A 22,004-nucleotide genomic window follows, 5' to 3' on the forward strand; every position below is an offset into this window, starting at 1 on the left:
GAGAGGATGGACACTCCGTTCTCCAGGGGATCTTCCCGACCCAGGGATCGAACCTCCGTCTCCACACTGGAGGCAGATTCTTTACCGTCTGAGCCATCAGTAGTCTATATTAACGAGCACGTATCACATTCAAGGCTTTGTAAGTACCACGTAATACCAGTAGAGAGGCTTAAATAGTTAGACAAGGGGCTGACTATGGGTTTAGATTTTACTTTACAAGCAGATGGAAAGGAAATAACAAAATTCTGAGCAGAGGTATCAAGTGGTCAGATGTGCATGTCAAATCACTCTGGTAGTAATACAGAGGATGGATTAAAAGGGCAACACCAATAGTGGAATGCACCTTAAGTAGACTATTAAAAAAGTCCAGATAAGATACAATGACCTTTCAAAAAAGATCACCCGTAAGTTGTGCCCAAGCATCATCCTGCCAAGTGGTGATAGGGCTATAAGACAGCACCATGAGGGCAGAAAGGGAAACTGAACAGTGATGATGAAAGGCAATCCAGACAGGCGATAAGAAAGATATCCATTTTAGAGTGCCAGGCAATAGGCAGTGACCCAGGCAAGCGGAGCCCAAGCTGCAGAGAGCAGATAAGCAGGTGGTACCCCAGCCGTCAGAAGACACATTAGGGAAACGTGTCTTATTTCATGGTTCTTGAGAAAAGGCTTACAGCACAGTACAGAGCTCCAGTTATAATACTGGAGTTCACGAATTCAAGAACAGGAGACAGAAAATAGGACAGCAGCAGAAAAGACACAGGTTCAGTACTCAAATTAACCTACTTTCAAAACCTAAATCTGTTATTTTCTAGCTGTGAAGGTCTAGACAACTCAGCTTTTTGAGCCTCAGCTTCTCTATCTATAAAAAGCAGATAACACTACCTATTGCACAGGGTTGGTAGGAGAACGAAATGTGACCTCATACATTAAAACATCTGGTAGAGTTCAAGGAATACTAGTTTTGTCCTTTTCTTCTTATAAGAAGATACATTACTGAGTTTTTTTCATCTAAGATACAGAAATAAGGAAGTCTTTTGCTTGGCCACAAGGTCTGAAAGCTTACCCAAAGGGGCACTGTGCTGTGCTTAGCCGTTCAGTCAGGTCCAACTCTTTGCAATCCCACGGACTGGAGCCCTCCAGGCTCCTCTGTCCCTGGGGATTCTCCAGGCAAGAACACTAGAGTGGGTTGCCATGTCCTCCTCCAGGGGATCTTCCCAACTCAGCGCCTGAACCCAGGTCTCCCAAAATGCAGATGGATTCTTTACCATCTGAGCCACCAGGGAAGCCCAAGAATACTGGATCGGGTAGTTGATCCCTTCTCCCGGGGATCTTCCAAAGCCAGGAATTGAGCTGTGGTCTCCTGTACTGCAGGCTGATTCATTACCAGCTGAGCTACCAAGGAAGCCCAAGGAGGCATTAGAGGACTTCATTCAGGTAAAGAAAGTAAGGTTGGTCACTGATGCAAAATGCCTCACAGGAGCTCCAGTCCATACTGAGGTGAAAGTAAATGAGTTACACAAGTAAAAGAATCTAAAAAACTAGAGTAGAGTAAAAGTTTAAATAATTAGGATTAGCTAGCCTAAGAGTGGGAGAAGGCGATGGCACCCCACTCCAGTACTCTTGCCTGGAAAATCCCATGGACGGAGGAGCCTGGTGGGCTGCAGTCCACGGGGTCACTAAGAGTCGGACACAACTGAGCGACTTCACTTTCACTTCTCACTTTCATGCATTGGAGAAGGAAATGGCAACCCACTCCAGTGTTCTTGCCTGGAGAATCTCAGGGACGGGGGAGCCTTGTGGGCTACTGTCTATGGGGTTGCACAGAGTCGGACACGACTAAAGCAACTTAGCAGCCTAAGAGTATACCCACACAATAGAACATGTCACTGTATTTAAATTAGGAAGGAAAAACGTGGGAAGCTCTCTGAATACTGAGTCAAAGGCTCTCCAAGGTATGTTTTAAATGAAAGAATTACTACAGAAAACATTAATATAGTGGGCTACCATCTACATACAAAGGTAGGGGAAAATAATAATTTACATTTGTATTTTATTTCTCTTTGCAAAAATACTGGTAAAATATACAAAAACAAAAGTGGTTACCTATAGAGAGCAGGGTTGGGAGAGACAGAGATAAGAGTAGTACTGAGACTTCTAATTATATGCTTTTTTATATTATTTTGAAATTTGAATGAAGTAGCCATACTTAACAATTGTCTAACAAAAGGGCAGTACACGTATTTAATTAATAGCAAAACTAACAATGATCCCTGAATAACTCCAGAACTCACTATAAGATGGCAATCATTTGAAATGGGTGTAGGGAGTTGGCTCAGATGTCTACCAAAGTTCATTCAGGACATTTTTTTGATAGTAGCTGTTGCTATATAGTTTCTCTTACCTATCTTTCAAATAATTACTACAGTTTCTTTCTTTTAATCCTCCCAAAATATTAAGGTGCATGTAATCTTAAAAAAAAGGTATTTTTTCAGGATTCCACGGCATCCAGTGGTTAGGATTTGGCACTTTCACTGCCAGGACCTGGGTTTGATCCCTGACTGGAGAACTAAGATCCTGCAAGACAAGTGGCACGGCCAAAAAATAAGATATTTTTCTTGATTCTGTTCCCGATTCCTCTATGACCTAAGAGCTCTTCCTTCTTCCCCTCATGACCAAATTTCTTAGTGTCATCTAGTCTACATTCACTGCTATGTCTAGTTTCCTCTATTTACTTTCTCATCACACCCTTCTATTGTAACTCTTCTGCTACAATGAATCTCGAACTTTACTGTACCTTAGAATAACTGTAGCAGTGGCAGCAGCACGGCATTTAAGCAGGTTTCCTGTGCGGTAACCTCCACATTCTTCACCCACCCTTTAAAAACTCTATGCAGTCTGAAAAGAAACCTGCAGAATTGATATTTTTATTCAGTAGCTCACTTGATTCTGATACAGGTGGTCTGCCTGAACACCTGAAAACCAATTAGCTTAGGGCATAATATGCTGTTGTTTAGTCACTAAGTCATGTACAATTATTTTGCAACACCATGGATCTCAGCACAACAGGCTCTTGTGTCCATGGGATTTCCCAGGCAAGAATACTAGAGTAGATTGCCATTTCCTTCTCCAGATCTTTCCAACCCAGGGATCAAACTTGCATCTCCTGCACTGGGAGGTGGGTTCTTTACCACTGAGTCACCAGGGAAGTCTAGGGTCATAACAACCTTCCCCCAAATTCAAAGCCCTTTGGATCTCATCTCTCTCTCTGTAGCATCTGACACCTTACACTAACTTTTTCTTCCATCACCTTCCCCCACACAACTGCACTCTCCTCTCTTTTCTGAGAGCCCTTATCCTTTACATGATGTTGGAGGGGCTCTCACAGTGGCCTTCGTCCTAACTTTACACACACTTCATAAGCAGTACAAGTCACATCCACTGCTTCAACTACCATCTGTATAACACTAAATTCTGACACTTTGATTTCCCAAGAATTTTCAGGAAGTTGGAGGTTATGCAGTCAGTACAGGAGAAAGAAGATGCTTCAACATCATGCACATTTGAATCCAAAATATCTGTTATTCACATGGTAATACATCCAAAGTCACACATCTTTCTGAATTTCATCATTGTTATCGTATGGGATAACACCTTTAAAACTAGAGATAACACCTTTCTGACAATTTTTGTTTGAATTAAATAAGGGAAATAAAAAGATTAAATGAGAATTTTCCTTCCCTTCCTAGCTCAGACTTGACAGCATGCCCTGTGGACCCCATGCCATGGGCCTGAGGTGGCGGGCAGGAAACAACCAGCCTGGAGCAGAGAAACTGGCACCTACAAGGGGATTGAGCAAATAAGTATATGTACTAAGGATAATGGAGCCAATCTCTCATTGCTGAAGACAAGACTTAAAAATATAGAAAAGGGACAACTGGAAAGAACTCTGGAGTGTTGGACTGGAAATGGATTATCAGTGTGAACTTTTGAATATCAGTTCAGTTCAGTTGCTCAGCCGTGTCCAACTCTTTGTGAGCCCATGGACTGCAGCACGCCAGGCCTCCCTGTCCATCACCAACTCCCGGAGTTTACTCAAACTCATGCCCATTGAGTCAGTGATGCCATCCAACCATCTCATCCTCTGTTGTCCCCTTCTCCAGACTTCAGTATGTCCCAGCATCAGGGTCTTTTCAAATGAGTCAGTTCTTCTTTTAAATATATATACATAGTTAGATGATGAAAGAGATTCAAATGTGTATACAAATATGTATATGTATATTCAAATGCATATATATATGTATTTTCTAGCTCTGTCTGCTTTAAATGTGATGATACTCCAGCAGAAATGAGTATATTAAGTACCGAAATCTTGGTTTCTGATACCACCTCCATTAAAAGAAATCAGGATTCCTAGGGAAAATGAATGATTCCAGAGTTGGGTCAGGAAAAGTACAAAGTGAGTTTAAAACTCATTAATGTGCCAGAAAGTAAGGAAATACTCAAAGGGTGGGATGTGTCAAAAAGATGGGAGCCATCTTGAAGGGGCTCCCGCTATTCAAATATAAGACAATTTAAGCATCAAAATAAAATCTGAAATTTTAATAACTAATAAAATCTACTGAATAGGAATATAAATCCATAGGTATGTTGATGTAAATAAATAAATTCATTTATTTACAAGTGAATGAATACATGAAAGAAAGGAAATTTTTGGTAAAAAAAAAATTAATAATGCAGGTGGCAGCCTTCATAGTAGTGGTTGATCCAAGCAAGTCATCAGTGGACCCAAAGGCTGGTGGGCGGAGATCTCAGGAGGAACAGGACATCAACAAAGTCTTGGAAATCTTCCCACAAAAGGCTTACCAGTTACAAAAGGGAAAATAATGATTGTATAATAAACTCAGCAGAAATGAACTTAACAAGGTGTTCAAGGTTAAAAACAGTCGGTGGTGGGACAACACACTGTGCCTCCTAGAGACACACTAAGAACACACCATTTCCATGGTATTCCTTCCCCACACAAGCAACTACTGAAAGAACAGAAGTTAAGGAACATCTCAAAGAACAAGAGTCAAGGCCATCAAAAGACAGGGAAATATCAAGGGCCCCAAATATTCAGTGTCATTCCAAACTAAAGGGCACTAAAGAGACATGACAACTAAACACAGCATATGATCCTGAACTGGACCTTGGACCAGAAGGGAAAGAAAGACACTATTCAGGGAGTTGGAAAACACTGAATGGCCTCTGGGTTGTTTTTTAATTTTTTTTTATTGAAGTATAGCTGATTTTCCAGCCACAGGACTGGAAAAGGTCAGTTTTTATTCCAATCCCAAAGAAAGGCAATGCCAAAGAATTTTCAAACTACCGCACAATTGCACACCATCTCACACACTAGCAAGGTAATGCTCAAAATTCTCCAAGCTAGGCTTCAACAGTATGTGAACCAAGAACTTCCTGATGTTCAAGCTGAACTTAGAAAAGGCAGAGGAACCAGAGATCAAATTTCCAACATCAGCTGGATCATAGAAAAAGCAAAAGAATGTCAGAAAAACATGTATTTCTGCCTCACTGACTATGCTAATGCCTTTGTGTGGATCATAACAAATTGCAGAAAATTCTTAAAGAGGTGGGAATAACAGACCACCTTACCTGCCTCCTGAGAAACCTGTATGCAGGTCAAGAAGCAACAGTTAGAACTGGACATGGAACAATGGACTGGTTCCAAATTGGGAAAGGAGTACATCAAGGCTATATACTGTCACCCTGCTTATTTAACTTATATGCAGAGTACATCATGCGAAATGCCGGGCTGGAAGAAGCATAAGGTGGAATCAAGATTGCCAGGAGAAATATCAATAACCTCAGATATGCAGATGACATCACCCTTATGGCAGAAAGCAAAGAGAAACTAAAGAGCCTCTTGATGAAAGTGAAAGAGGAGAGTGAAAAAGCTGGCTTAAAACTCAACATTCAAAAAACGAAGATCATGGCATCCAGTTCCATCACTTCATGGAAAATAGATGGGGAAACAGTGGAAACGGTGACAGCCTTTATTTTCTTGGGATCCAAAATCACCGCAGATGGTGACTGCAGCCATGAAATTAAAAGACACTTGCTCCTTGCAAGAAAAGCTATAACAAACCTAGACAGCATATTAAAAAGCAGAGACATTACTTTGCCAACTCAGGTCCATATAGTCAAGGCTATGGTTTTTCCAGTAGTATGTATGGATGTGAGAGTTGGACCATCAAGAAAGCTAAGCACCAAAGAATTGATGCTTTTGAGCTGTGGTGTTGGAGAAGACCCTTGAGAGTCCCTCAGACTGTAAGGAGATCAAACCAGTCAATCCTAAAGGAAATCAGTCCTGAATATTCACTGAAAGAACTGCTGCTAAAGCTGAAGCTCCAATACTTTGGCCACTTGATGAGAAGAACTGACTCACCAGAAAAGACCCTGATGCTGGGACAGACTGAAGTCTGGAGAAGGGGACGACAGAGGATGAGATGGGTAGATGGCATCACCAACTCGAGGGACATAAGTTTGAGCAAGTTCCAGGAGTTGATGATGGACAGGGAAGCCTGGCGTGCTGCAGTCCATGGGGTCACAAAGAGTCAGACACAACTGAGCAACTAAACTGAACTGACAACTGATTTACAATGTAGTGTAAGTTTCAAGTGTACAATACAGTGATTCAGTTTTATATATGTGTGTGTGTTAGTCGCTCAGTTGTGCCAAATCTTTGTGACCCCATGAACTGTAGCTTGCTAGAGCTCCTCTGTCCATAGAATTCTCCAGGCAAGAATACTGAAGTGGGTAGCCATTTCCTTCTTCAGGGGATCTTCCCGACCAGGGATCAAACCCGGGTCTCCTGCATTGCAAGACGATTCTTTACTCTCTGAGCTACCAGGGAAGTCCCTTTGTTCTTTTTCAGATTCTTTTCGCTTACAGATTATTACATAATATTGAGTATAGTTCCCTGTGCTACACAGTAGGTCCATGTTAGTTACCTACTTTATACACAGTAGTTTATACAAAGGGGTTTTTCTGGTGGCTCAATCAGTAAAGAACTGACTGCAAAGCAGGAGACCCAAGTTCAATCACTGGGTGGGGAAGATTCCTTGGAGAAGGGAATGGCAACTCACTCCACCAGAGTTTCAGAGAATAGCAAGGAGAGATAGGACCTTCTTAAATGAACAATGCAAAGTTATAGAGGAAAATAAGAGAATGGGAAAGACTATAGAGATTTCTTCAAGAAAACTGGAGATATCAAATGACCATTTCATGCAAACACGGGCACAATAAATGACAGAAACGGTAAGGACCTAACTGAAGCAGAAGAAATTAAGAAGAGGTGGCAATAATACAAAGAAGAACTATACAAAAAGGTGTTAACGACCTGGATAACCACAATGGTGTGGTCACTCATCTAGGGGCAGACATCCTTGAGTGTGAAGTCAAGTAGGCCTTAGGAAACATTACTATGAACAAAGATAGTGGAGGTGATGGAATTCCAGCTGAGCCATTTAAAATCCTAAAAGATGATGCTGCTAAAGTGCTACATTCAATACATCAACTAATTTGGAAAATGCAACAGTGGCCACAGGACTTTTTTAAAAGTCAGTTTACATTCCAATCTCAAAGAAGGGCAATGCCAAAGAATGTTCAAACTACTGTACAATTGCACTCATTTCACATGGTAGCAAGGTTGTGCTCAAAATCCTTCAAGCTGGCATCAGCAATACGTGAACCAAGAACTTCCAGATATACAAGCTGGGTATACAAGCTGGATTTTGAACAGGCAGAGGAACCAGAGATCAAATTGCCAACATTCATTGGATTATGAAGAAAGAAAGGTAATTTGAGAAAAACATCTACTTCTGCTTCACTGACTGCTAAAGCCTTTGACTGTGTGGATTACAACAAACTGTGGAAATTTTTTAAAGAGATGGGAATAACAGACCACCTTACGTGTCTCCTAAGAAAATCTGTATGTGGATAAAGAAGCAACAGACACAGAATAACTGACTGGTTCAAAATTGGGAAAGGAGTATGACAAGGCTGTATATTGAAACTCTGCTTATGTAACTTCTATGCAGAGTCTATCATGCGAAATGCCAGGCAAGATGAATCACAAGTGGGAATCAAGATTACCAGAAGAAATATTAATAATCTCAGATATGCAGATGATACCACTAAATAGCCTTTTGATGAAGGCAAAACAGGAGAGGTGAAAAAGATGGCATGAAACTCAGCATTAAAAAAACTAAGATCATGTCATCCAGTCCCACTGCTTCATGGCCTACAGAACGGGAAAAAGTGGAAGCAGTGATAGATTTTATTTTCGTGGCCTCCAAAATCACTGCTGACAGTGACCCTAGCCATGAAATTCAAAGACGCTTGCTCCTTGAAAAGAAACCTATTACAAACCTTGCCACTGTTCAGTCTCTAAGTCATGTCCAGCACTTTGTGACCCCATGGACTGCAGAAGGCCAGGCCTCCCTGTCCTTCACTAACTCCTGGAGTTTGCTCAAACTCATGCCCATTGAGTCAGTGATGCCATCCAACCATCTCATCCTCTGCCGCCCCTTTCTCCTCCTGCCTTCAATCTTTCCCAGCTCAGGGTCTTTTCCAATGAGTCAGCTCTTCACATCAGATGACCTAGATGCAAAACCTAGACAGCGTATTAAAAAGCAAAGACATCACTTTCCCGACAAAGGTCCATATAGTCAAAGCTATAGTTTTTCCAGTAGTCATGTACGGCTGTGAGAATTGGACCGTAAAGAAGACTGAGCACAGAAGAGTTGATGCTTTAGAACTGTGGTGCTGGAGAAGACTCCTGAGAATCCCTTGGACTGCAAGCAGATCAAACCAGTCAATCCTAAAGGAAATCAACTCTGAATATTCACTGGAAGGACTGATGCTAAAGCTGAAGCTCCAATACTTTTGGCCACCTGATGAGATGAGCTAACTCAGTGGAAAAGACCCTGATGCTGGGAAAGACTGAGGGAAAGGAGAAGAGGGAGGCAGAGGATGAGATGGTTAGATAGCATCACCGTCTCAACAGACATGAATTTAAGCAAAATCCAGGAGATAGTAAAGGACAGAGGAGCTTGGTGTGCTACAGTCCATGAGGTTGCAAAGGACACAACTTAAGACTGAACAAGTGCTACAGTGTGTAACTTCTAATTTATCCCTCTCCCTGCCTCCTTTTCCCTTTTGATAACACTAACCACACATAAGTGATACTGAATGATATTTGTCTTTCTCGGTCTGGCTTACTTTACTTAGTATGACCATCTCTAGGTCCATCCATATTGCTACCAATGGCATTAATTTATTTATTTTCTATGGCTGAGTAATATCCTATCATATATATGTACCACATCTTCTTTTTCCATTCATCAGTCAATGGACATTTAGGCTGCTTCCATGGCCAGGCTATGGTAAATAGTGCTGCAATGAACATTGAAGTGCATGTATCTTTTCGAATTATGGTTTTCTCCACAATATACGCCCAGGAGTTGGATTGCTGGATCATATGGTAGCTCTATTTTCAGTCCTTTAAAGGAACCTCCATACTGTTCTCCATAGTGGCTGTACCAATTTACATTTTCACAATGGAGCAGGGATCCTTTCTGTCCACATTCTCTCCAGCATTTATTATTTATGGACCTTTTGATGATGGCCATTCTGACTGGTGAAAGGTAGTATCTCATTGTATTCAGTTGTTTTGATTCACATTACCTAATAACTGGTAATGCTGAGCATCTTTTCACATGCCTGTCAGTCATCTCTATGTCTTCTTTGAAGAAGAAGGTCTATGCAGGTCTTTTGCCCAATTTTTGATTGGGCTTTTTAAAAAATATTGAGTTGTAGGCATCTGGGATTTTGAAGGTACTATGTGTCAATGCTGATCTCCTGATTTGGGAGTTTTGTAAGAGACTGCCCATGTTCTGGTAAAAACACACTAGATTATTAAGGAATGATAGGCATCACGTCTGCAACTTGCTCTGAGATGGTTCAGGAAAGTCTATTTAGATGAGAAATGGTACATTCCTCTGGAATGGTTATAAGCAGAGATGAAAATGAGGAACCAAAAATAAGATGATTAGGTAGTTTCACTGAAATTTGAGAATTCAATAACAGAGAAGGAAAGGGTTGACGACAATCTCAAGGTTCCTTCTCTGGGCACCTGAAAGGGAAGGCTTCACTGCAACCCCTAGAGTGAGCCAAGTATAAGATGTGCGGGTTTATATTCTGTTTACACACAATATATATGTAGTACTGTGTCCAAAACTGGTTGAGGTTCATGTGGAGAGATGAGAGCTTATGGGTCATCTCTGTACCTTCCCCTCAATCTTGCTGTGAAACTAAAAGTGCTATAAAGAGTCAAGTCTTACAAAAAGTATTTTTTTAAGAGGCAAGAATAGTTCAAGGAAAAGGAAGTTGGTTGAAGGGGATTCTGGAGCTCTTTGTGCTATTTTTGCAATTTTTCTGTACGTTTGAAATTATTTCAAAATAAATTAATTTTAAACATTCAGTGAGAACTCATGACAAACGCCGGTGCCTAGCAAAACACCTGGTTCACTATAGGCACTCAATAAAAATTATTTGGCCTTCCCTTTCCAGTTGCCCAAAGAGAAGTCTTAGCAGCAGCACCAACTCTTCCTCTTCCACTACAACCAAATGGACTCTCAGTTCTCAGGAAACTGCTGCATCAGTTTTCAGTTCCAGGCTGACACCCTCATCTTTATTTCCTCATTTCTGGCTCTTATCACCTCTCACCTGGGCTACTGCAAGAGCATCCTAACCGGTTTCCCTGCTCCTTCTAACCTTATCTTTGCACCATCCTTATATCTTTGCATCATTGTTTAGAAGTCAAGGTTTATCTTCCCTTATTTAAATACCTGTAATTGCTCCCAATGTAAATGCTGATTTCCCAACAGGCAGACAAAAGACTCCTGTAGGGCACTAGCAATGCAGAAGCACCAAAAAGATATTTCAGATACACACATAAAATAATCAACTAGTAATCCCTGGGGGGAGGAGGAGGAGAGAGGAGAGAAAAGATGAGGACTTTGACAGGACTTCCTTCATTTTTATATTAAGGTTTAGTGTTGGTTTTATTTTTTATTACATACACTGAGAATGCCAGGAGAAGTGTGGGTACCATAAATTTTCCAATACTAACAGTGCTGTTCCCAATGCTTTTCACAACTTGCACCAAAGAAAATAATTTTTAGCTCTCTGGGACAAGCCAAGGAGATTATTCTAGGTCAAAAGAAACCACCCTGGTGAGTCCAATGTGCTTTGGTCACATACACTGACAGCCATCTTATTCTCTGGCACAATAGTAAGCCATTCAGGGCACCCCAGTTGGGAAGCTCCATTCTAAAGGTCTTAATATGATTGCACTCACAGCCCAAACAAGGACCCTCACAAGGTTTTATCTCCTACCACAGTCAACAAACATATATAAGCACATGGATTCACACATAAAATCAGACACCAACGCCCATCTAATAGACCACTTCTCTAAACGCATGGATCCTCTCATGCATGCCTTTTTGTACATGCTGTTCTCTCTACCCAGAGATCAATCCCTACTCATCCTTCAAGACACTGCTCAAATGCCACTCTCCATTCCACAGATCTTATTACACTTGTCACTCTGAATTGTAATTGTTGACATATGTTACCACCCTAGAATTTGAGCTCAAGGACAAAAATCATGTCTTATTTACTGGTATACCAGTGATCTCTATAACAGACATTCAAATGTCTGTTTAATTACACACAAATAAATGTTCACTATATCATTTCCCAATAAGCCAAAATTTTCAAACTACATTAATTAAAAAACAAAGTATAATTTTATAATAAAATTAGTATTTTTCCCAAAACAAGAACACCCATTGTTCTATAAGAGATTTGGCAGAGAGAGATATTCAAACCATTATCCTAGTCCTAGAGTTTTAAGTTTTAGACTGAGGAAACAAACCTACAAACAAGCTATAAGCACAAAAATCTTCACTGCAGATTCTAACAGTGGAAACTTTAGGAACAACCAAAATATTCAACAAAAGGTAAAAGACTAAACCACCTGATTGATAAATCACCTGAATGTCTAAGCAATTGTTTATATTCATGAAGATGGGAATGGGAAAACGGGAAATAATGTTACCATTTACTGATCATCTCTTCTATTTAAAGAATAATGCTGGATGCTTTATATATATTATCCTAATCCTCCCAACAATTCAAGGGCAAGTACCATTATCCTAAATTCACAGACAAGAAAGTAAGCACAGAGGTTACATAGTTTTTCCAAGGTGTATAAGACCAGATTCCTACCCATATCTCCCTCACTCCAAAGTCTGTCACCTTTTCCCTGTATTGTTCTTCCTTTACAACATTCCAATGCAACGTTTCCAATATATTAAACTCCAAAACTGTTATCTCTACAACTGTATAAAAAAATATAATAAGACAGTGGCCTGGAAGGAAACAAAAATATCTTTTAGAGTAGTGATTATGGGTGAATGTTGTTATAGTATTTATAATTTTTTTATTAGCAACTTTTTAAAAGCATAATTGCTGAGAAATGGTCTAAACTCATAAAGCAATACAGACAAAACAACCCCTATTTTTTATTTTCTAACATGTTTATTAAGGACACACAGTAGGTAACATATAAAAACTTAAGAAGGAAGAACTCTAGGGCCCTCCTTGGTGGCTCAGTGGTAAAGAATCTGCCTGCCAATGTAGGAAAGACACATCAAACACGCATCCCTGATCCAGGAAGATTCCACATGCCACAGAGCAACTAAGCCCATGTACCACAACTATTGAGCCTGTGCTCTAAAGCCTGGGAGCCACAACTACCAAGCCCATGTGCCACAACTACTGAAGCCATTGCACCCTAGAGTCATATCCACAACAAGAAACCACAAGAAGAAGCCCGAGCACCGCAACTAGAGAAAAGGCCCCACAGCAACCAAAGACCCAGCACAGCAAAAATATAATAAAACTATTTTTTTTTAAAGAGAAGGAAGAACTCAAGAAACTATATATAAATAATCATATAGTAACACCAGGGTACTCATTACTAGGATTAAGCACCATTCTTAAAAGGTGAATTCTGTGAAAGACTTGTGGACTAGAGATGCGCATGTGTGCTAGTAAGTCATTTCAGTAGTGTCCAACTCTGTGCGACCCTATGGACTGTAGCTTGCCAGGCTCTTCTGTCCATGGGGATTCTCCAAGCAAGAATACTGGAGTGGGTTGCCACGCCCACCTCGAGGGGATCTTCCCAACCCAGGGATCAAACCTGCATCTCTTACGTCTCCTGCATTAGCAGGCAGGTTCTTTACCACTAATGCTACCTGGGAAGCCCCGTGGACTGGAGACAGGAATGTTTAAACTGAAGAAACGAGGGCAGGGGGAGGAAAAAAGAACACTTTCTTTTTAAGCAAAAATGAGAAACAGGGTTAGTGAGATGAAGTTGGCAGGAAACCTGTAAGGCCAAGCAAATTAATTCCAAAGTTTGGAATTAACCTGATAAGCAACAAGAACTGTAATATATTCTCAAATGGTAAGTGGCATTGGGCTTCCCTCATAGCTCAGTTGGTAAAGAAATCTGCCTGCAATGCAGGAAACCTGGGTTCGATCCCTAGGTTGGGAAGAACCCCTGGAGAAGGAAATGGCAACCCACTCCAATATTCTTGTCTGAAGAATCCCATGGACAGAGGAGCCTGGCAGGCTAAAGTCCATGGGGTTCCAAGAGTCCATGAGGTGGACACAACTTAGCAACTAAACCACCACCAAGTGGCATGCTGAAAATAAGATCTTTAAAGATTCAAAATTTGTTTCAAAGTAAGTACTGTCTTTGGTTACACAGTGTTTTCACCAAACAACTGAGGGTAAAATAATCCATTATCTTTTATGTGCTTTAAACATAACTCTTTTCCCAAAGAGAAAGTGACTAAACAAACAAAAGTTTTTATATAAGGAGTGAGTATATGAGGAAGGGATTCGTTCAGATATAATGCTTGCAAATATGAAATGCTATAGCATATTTTAGTAAGAATCAAAGAACTTTAGAGCAAGAAGGGATACTAGAGATAATCTTTTAGTGATAACATCTTCATTTTCACAAGGGATTAAATTGAAGCTCATGAACTAAGTAACTTAACTAACATCATATATAAGCTAGTGGTAGATTCAATATCAAAACTCAGATTTTCGGGTATTCCCTGGTGGTCCAGTGGTTAGGAGCTTCCGTGATAGCTCAGATGGTAAAGAATCTGCCTGCAATGCATGAGACCCTGGTTCAATTCCTGGGTCAGGAAGAGCCCCTGGAGAAGGGATAGGCTACCCACTCCAGTATTCTTGGGCTTCCCTTGTGACTCAGCCAGTAAAGAATCCACCTGCAATGCAGCAGACCTGGGTTCAGTCCCTGGGTTGGGAAGATCCCCTGGAGAAAGGAATGGGCTACCCACTCCAGTGGGTATTCTCTATTCTGGCCTAGAGAATTCCAGGGAATGTGTAGTCCATGGGGTCTCAATAAGTCAGACACCACTGAGCGACTTTCACTTTCACTTTCCAGTGGTTAGGACTCCAGGCTTTCACTGCAGGAGGCAAGGGTTCAATCCCTGGTAGGGGAACTAATAGCCTGCAAGATGAATAGTGAGGCTTGGCAAAGAAAAAAAAAAAAAAGAAAAGAACACCCAAACCAAAAACAAACAAAACTTCAGATTTTCTAGGTAGCAAGATCTAAAGTTGTCCTGCCCAATACTATAGTTACTAGTGAAATCTGATTATTTATATTTAAGCTGATTAAAATTAAATACAATTTAAAACTTAGGTCCTCGGGCACAACAATCACATTTTAAGTGTTCGATCTGTGCCATACACGGCTAATGGCTACCACATCTGACAGTGCAGAATAAGAATTCTGCCACCACTGCAAAAAGTTTAACTGAACAACATGATCTAAAGAATAAGCTTCAGAATCAGACAAACCCAGTCAAATTCTACTTACTAGCAGTATGACCCTTGACAAGTTATTCATGCTCCCATTTGGAAGAGGGGAGGAGAAGTAGAGGATTAATAATTCCTACCTTCCAAAGTATACTTGATGCTTATGTGGGATAGCATGAAAAGCCCCTTTACATTGTCTGGCATGTAACAGACAATAAACACGTCCATTTTGGATCCTTTTTCCCTTTATATTCCTCTATAAAAACCTCCTTCTTAAGAGATACAATAACTCACAATAATGCAATAACTCACCCAAATTAGTATCTTTCCCACAAGATAATCCACAGTGCCTAATTTTCATTCTGTTCCCCTCAATTCCTTCAAGCACTTGCACCTCTCTTACAGTGTTTCTGCTTAGGAAGAATGAAGAATGAACGTGGGGGAAATCACCTCTAATGAAATGGAGGAGAATGTAATAAATTTCCCCTCTAGTTTCCCATTCCATTTTAAATACGACTGTACTGACTGATCACACACAAAAAAAGAAATAAATTATATTCCTCCTAGGTACCATACTTCCACATTAAGAGAAGATTCTACAATACTTGTTCACTATACTCCTTCTCACCATCTGTGCTAATCGAATATTAAATGAAGAAATAACACCTTCCTCCTACAGTACTTTTCTGGCAAACAATAAAAAGATTTCCAGAATACTAAGCCAATCTTCAAAGCTTCACAGCTTAGCGTAGTAAACTAATTTGACAAATCTAGACTACTGAATATAAAAAACTTCATAACATGCATGTTATTACCCAGAAAAACAACAAAATTCAACTCAGCTTGGAACCAGTGAATTTCTGCCAATACTAAATTTTATTTAGAAGCAACAAATCATACTTAGCCACATTAAGTCACACAGACTTGCCATTTCTAGTGAGGTCTCCAACTTTACATTTTTAATAACTAACAATTAAAGGACAGCTTTAAAATATGTCTTTAAACATCCACCAAACAAGGTTTCTACATATTTTTAAAGCTTCCTTGTTGTTTAAAACTGACCATATTAATCCAGGGAAGGGGGGAGGAGAGGAGGGAGTCCTCTCAGCAACAGTAAGAATGTCTCCTTGAAATTATCTGTCATTCTTACTTCGTTCCTTAAAGATAATTTACTTAAAAACATGACCACCTACCCTTAAAGAGCTCAGAATAAATCATAATACTAACTAGATAACATTGCACACTATACTATCACACAATTTAAATTATGTTTAGTAGATGAAATTAAAATATTAGTATCTCAAATATACAAATCAGAGTTTAATAAGTCTACGGGAGTCATATAAGTTAAAAAAAAAAAGGCACTGTAAAAAGTTTTCATTACTATCCCACATGAAGTATTTTATATTAATAAAGTTAGGCTTCTATGCCTGAACTGATGAAATCTAATCGTAAGTCTATAATGTTTTAAGTCCTTCTGTAATAATGAAGTGTACACTGGTCACAGGAGAATAGTTCAAATGAATTTTCCTGAGGCTGCATTCTAAGTACATCTGACCCAGAAAGTATTTTTAGCAAGTGTGTTCAATCAATGCTGGTTTATGCCTAGTCTAAATTAGAAATTGGGTGCCACAAATTTAAAGTAACGAAGTTACTAGGGATATTTTTAAAGATATTCAATTAGAAAATCAGAAAAAACCACAAAGTTTAAACAATTCAATACGCACAGCCTATAATCTAAACAGGTTCTAGGAAAACAGGCAATAAGAAAGCCACATCTTCATCCATAACTACTTCTGAGGAACCTATGATTTTCTAATTTTAACCTACTCAATTAATAAAACTGCAAAACAGTGATGGCTCCCTGTTTTCAAAATCTCTTGCCAAATGTTTAAAATAGGCTAAGTCTGTTTTACAAACACTTCCATATACAAAAATAAGGTCATGAGTCTCTTCTTAAAAACTACTCAAGATCATGATATTGTGCGACCATGCACATGTTTCAAAGAAAAGAGGTGACAAAGATATGTGTGCCATTAAAAAAAAAGGAGAGAGAGAGAGAGAAACATAAAAATAGCTTCTGTGGTAATTGGAGCATAAATTTATTCTGACAAAAAATGGTGGGATCCACAAAATGATTGCGTTCTTCTGCTATGAGTTAGTAAAGAAGCTCTGTAGAGAAAAACTTTTGCTTACAAAAAGCCTTTAAAAAAAAAAAACTATAGGTTGAATTTCTCAAATTCAAGATTTAACTGATGTACTATCTAGCTCTATTCCATTAAGCACATTTTGGGCTCTGAACAATCATTTATTTTAAGGTCATCTCCTTCCCCTTAAAAATGTATTTTTTTCCCCTCTGGCAACAAAGATTAAGGTTCAAAAATCAGGATAAAAAAATATCCTGGCCTAACTGTTCCACAGTCTTCTTTTTACTCAAACCATTCTTTACAAGTCGGATACTTTGGCGTTTTGATTTTTTTCTCCATAAACATGGTTTAAACTGTAATGTTTCAACTGGGCCCAAGATTTGGTTACATAAACCGAATATTACTCCAATCTCTGATTCTAACAGCAGTTGGTACATTGCAGATACACAGACTGTCCTAGAAAAAGCGCCTGAAAAACCCTACCCATACACATCGTCCTCCGCTGTGGTTCACTGTATAATGCCTTCCAGGCATAAAGTCTCCCATTCTAAGTTTCCCAGAACCATCCGTGCGTATGTATGTGCCACTGTAAACTACTCCATGTTAAGGAAACCCTGGGAAGCGCATCCGTACGTCTATTTTGCTACATCTCAACTTTTTCTTTTGGCTCAACTACAGGTTCCTAAACACAAACATGCAAAGGCAGAATCATAAAAGGCTTAAAACTTCAAGGATAGGACTGTATGCCCAAGCAGCAAGTAGGAAGCTTTCAAAGGAGCCAATTTTTTTTTAAAGGAATCCCATCAGCAGTAGAAAACTGAATATTCTAAAACCTCACCTAGAGTTTAGGGGCCGTGGAACATTCCATCTCCGCACCTATTCCATCCCTTCTCCCCTGACTCCCCCAGAACAGAGATTCCAACTAAAACACCAGGAGGCTGAGAGCAGGGGTCCCACGAAGAAAGGGAGTAGGCAGAAAGCATCCTTTCCCCCTGACTTGAAATCAGCCTCACGCCTTCGGCCGGCCCCACCTGGCGGGCCGCAGGTAACAGCCTCGCGTGCCACGCAGGGCCGAGAGGCGGCTGGGACCCGGAGCCTCTTACCTTCGTGTCCCAGCCGCGTCCTCCGGGCTGGAGAAGAAAAGCCTGGAGGCCCGGCCGCGCCGCCCCCGGGGCTCCGTCAGCGTCCGCCCAGCAGCCGGCGCCGCAGCGGCCGCGCCACGGCCCCGAGCCGCCGGCACCACCTCATACTGCGGGGCTGCCGCGCGCTCCCGCACCTCCCTGCGGAGATGAGCTAATCCAGCCCCGCAGCGGTGTCGAGGGGGTGGGGGCCCCAGACGGGGCCCAGAATCCAGCCCCGGGGACCCCGGAGTCCTGAGAGAACAATGTGGGGCCGCGAGGAGGAGGAGCGGAACGGCGCGGCGAGAGCGAACGGGCGACAATCCTAAGCAGCGTTTGTGTGTGAGACTGCAATGGGCGCTCAGTCCCTCCCGCCGCCGCCGCCTCCTCCTCTTCCTCCTCCTCCTCCTACTCCGTCTCCTCCTCCCTCAAGCACACCCCGTCTCCCAGGCCACAGCATAGCAACCGAACATGGCGGCTGCGCAGACGCCGCCAGTCAGCCGCCCGGAGCTGGGGCCGCGACCACGGGAGGCGATCTCGCGAGAGGTGAGGCCAAGCCCCCTCCCCGCCGGCGCGGGCTGGAAGCGGCCCCACCAGCGGGAGCGCGGGGGAAGCGCAGGTGCGAAGGAGGAGGGACCTGGGCGGGTGGGAGGGACTAGGAGGGGCGGGGCGCTGTGGCTCCGCGGTGATTGGTTACTGAAACTGGGACCGTCCCCCCCGCTGGACCTAGAGACATGAGGGACCCCACAGAGGGGGAAAAAACCTCAGTTTAAAGTGGGAAACCGGACCTTTTGGCCCCAGGTTGTCCCAACTTCAGTGCTGAAAAAGGATACAGGTTTTAGGGTGCAGATTTGAATGATTTCCTCCCCCAAATATAGACCCTGAAACAAAGAACAAATAACGTTCATTTATAGCCTTTGAGTGCCTCTATGTGCCGGGAACGGTGTGCTGTTAAATATGAAATTAATTCATGCTAACCAAGTGTATGAATCGGTTATTACCAGGCTGGGGTTTTTAGCCAGGTATTCTAAAATCTTTTTGATGATACAAACTTACTGGCGGTGAGACAAATATGTGGGCTGGATAATAGTGGAAATTATGGCGGGAGGAATTTTTGCATTCATTTTTGTCAGAGTCCTCTTCTGTCATCAGATACCTTCTTGCTCTTCCTTGCTCTTAGCTTCAGGACTCCACCAGAGCTGTCCTTTCTGAAACATTCTTTCAAAAATCACTTTCCCTCCAACCCGACAAAAGGCCTATTTACTAATCAGGGATGGTTTTTGCAAGCTAAAACCTTGCAGATCTGTACAGATCTATGAAATCTGCAGTTTCTAGGGACTCTCTTCTCCCTTTCACCTGGCTCAGTTTTTCTGTTTGAAAAAGACAACCCATCAGTCCATGTTGTTCTGACTTTCCTTCCCACAGCTTGGTTCCAGCCAGGTTCCTTCCTCCTTCCCAGACAGGTTCTCCGGCCTCTGTGTCTCCGTTCTCTGTGCCTTTATTCATACTGTTCCCTCTGCTGAAATGCTCTTCCCTTCACCTTCATCCTGTCTACACTCAGTCATCCTCCAATAATGGATCTTACTTCTACCACAAGTAAGAATTTCTTCCTCTTTGACATGATACTTTTAGGTTTATACCTCCCTTTTCTTACAGTGTTCTTTTTATTATAGGATGCTTATCCCTGTGCGGGTTTTATCGCCACTATCCATGGGGAGCTACTGGAGTCAAGGATCTTGTCTTGGTCATCGCTGTATCCCCTCTCATGCCGGGAGACAGTGACATTGCCCGGTGTCAAAAGAGTTTGTTAAGAGAATGAAATGCTTAAATCTTTAATTGGTGGGATTTGGAGAAGGTACTTGAGACAGACTGGTCTCTTACTGAGCTCCAAATCTAGTAAATTGCTGTGACTCTGAGTGACACTCACCTGATTTGAATTTGTCTTTGTTAATGTCCTGTAGAGCTTTGTAACTAGCCCTCCAGCTAACCTTCATATCTCCAGACCTTCTCCCTCAGCCCATTCTGCCTACCCTCATCTATAAAGCACAGTGACCTTCTATACAAATAGAAATCTTGATTGTAATATAACTGGAGCCTCAAGATTGGAGAGGCAGGAGGGCGATGCCCTTTGTTTTAGAAAACTCCACAGGATGAGTCCTTTAGGTAAATGGACTATCTATCTACTATTCTTTAGGAAAACTGTGAAGTCACTTTTTAAAAATTGAGTTATAATTCATATACTACAGTGCTTATCTGCAAAGTTGTACAGCCATCACCTCTACCTAATTATGGAATATTTTCATCAGCCCCAAATGAAATTCCATACCCATTAGCAGTCACTCCTCATTCCCTCCTCCCCTAGCCCCTGACAACCACTAATCTACTTTCTGCCTATAGGTATTCACCTACTCTGGGCATTTCATATACATTGAATCATACCATCTGCAAATTCTCTATCAAAATGGATAAATGTGGGACTTCCCTGGTGGTCCAGTGGCTAAGACTCTGTGCTCTCAGTGCAGGGGGCCCAGGTTTGATCCCTGGTCAGGGAGCTAGATCCCACATGCTACAACTAAGACCCAGAGCAGCCAAATAAATAAATAAATAAATTTTTTTTAAAGGATAAATGTTTGTTTATATTTAAAATTATAATCTTTAAAAAAATTAATCAATGCCTATTCTGGATAATTTTGATGACCACCTTGTCATCAAATGCTGGCATTTGATTTTGTATTTGGCACCAAGAATTATATCTTGCGTTTTCTTGAGCTAATGAGAAAAAAATAGAATACTCTTTGTAGACACGACAGCCTTCTAACTAGGAGGTGGTCAAACGTCCTCATGGTTCAGTTCAGTTCAATTCAGTCGTTCAGTCGTGTCTGACTCTTTGCAACCCCATGGACAACAGCACACCAAGCCTCCCTGTCCATCATCAATGCCCGGAGTTTACTCAAACTCATGTCCAACAAGTCGGTGATGCTATCCAACCATCTCATCCTCTGTCATCCCCTTCTCCTCCCATCTTCAATCTTTCCCAACAACAGGGTCTTTTCAAATGAGTCAGTTCTTTTGCATCAGGTGGCCAAAGTATTGGAGTTTCAGCTTCAGCATCAGCCCTTCCAATGAATATTCAGGACTGATTTCCTTTAGGATGGACTGGTTGGATCTCCATGCAGTCCAAGGGACTCTCAAGAGTCTTCTCCAACACCACAGTTTAAAAGCATCAATTCCTCGGCTCTCAGCTTTCTTTATAGTCCAACTCTCACATCCATACCTGACTACTGGAAAAACCATAGCTTTGACTAGATGGACCTTAGTTGGCAAACTAATGTCTCTGCTTTTTAATATGCTGTCTAAGTTGGTCATAACTTCTCTTCCAAGGAGCAAGTATCTTTTAATTTCATGGCTGCAGTCAAGATCTGCAGTGATTCTGGAGCCCAAAAAGATAATGTCTGACACTGTTTCCACTGTTTCCCCATCTATTTCCCATGAAGTGATGGGACCAGATGCCATGATCTTCGTTTTCTGAATGTTGAGTTTTAAGCCAACTTTTTCACTCTCCTCTTTCACTTTCATCAAGAGGCTCTTTAGTTTATCTTCGCTTTCTCCCATAAGGGTGGTGTCATCTGCATATCTGAGGTTATTCATATTCCTCATGGTACACTGTGCAAAAGTTTCACAGAAATTCATGCCTAAAAAAGCCAATACCATTGGGGAAGAAGGATAAATTAGGAGGTGGGGATTAACACAT

At 41.4% G+C, this 22,004-nt stretch overlaps 1 protein-coding gene across 14 annotated transcripts in view; it reads right to left on the reverse strand.

Annotated features, from left to right (window-relative positions):
* Positions 1 to 18,857, reverse strand: part of PTPN4 (protein tyrosine phosphatase non-receptor type 4) — a 190,883-nt gene extending 172,026 nt beyond the window's left edge. For 8 of the 14 annotated variants that reach the window (XM_086349438.1, XM_086349422.1, XM_086349449.1 and 5 more), the window contains exon 1: positions 18,239 to 18,699. The gene's annotated coding sequence lies outside the window, so the exon portion shown is untranslated. Of the gene's footprint in view, positions 1 to 18,238 lie in introns of all 14 variants that reach the window. The other 6 variants (XM_086349530.1, XM_086349513.1, XM_086349463.1 and 3 more) reach the window with 5 other exon arrangements.
* Between the last annotated feature and the right edge of the window lie 3,147 nt (positions 18,858 to 22,004).

This window comes from Bos grunniens, chromosome 2 (assembly GCF_055505025.1).
Source record: "Bos grunniens cultivar Pamir isolate PY7600 chromosome 2, Bosgru_T2T1.0, whole genome shotgun sequence".
Taxonomy (NCBI): domain Eukaryota; kingdom Metazoa; phylum Chordata; class Mammalia; order Artiodactyla; family Bovidae; genus Bos; species Bos grunniens.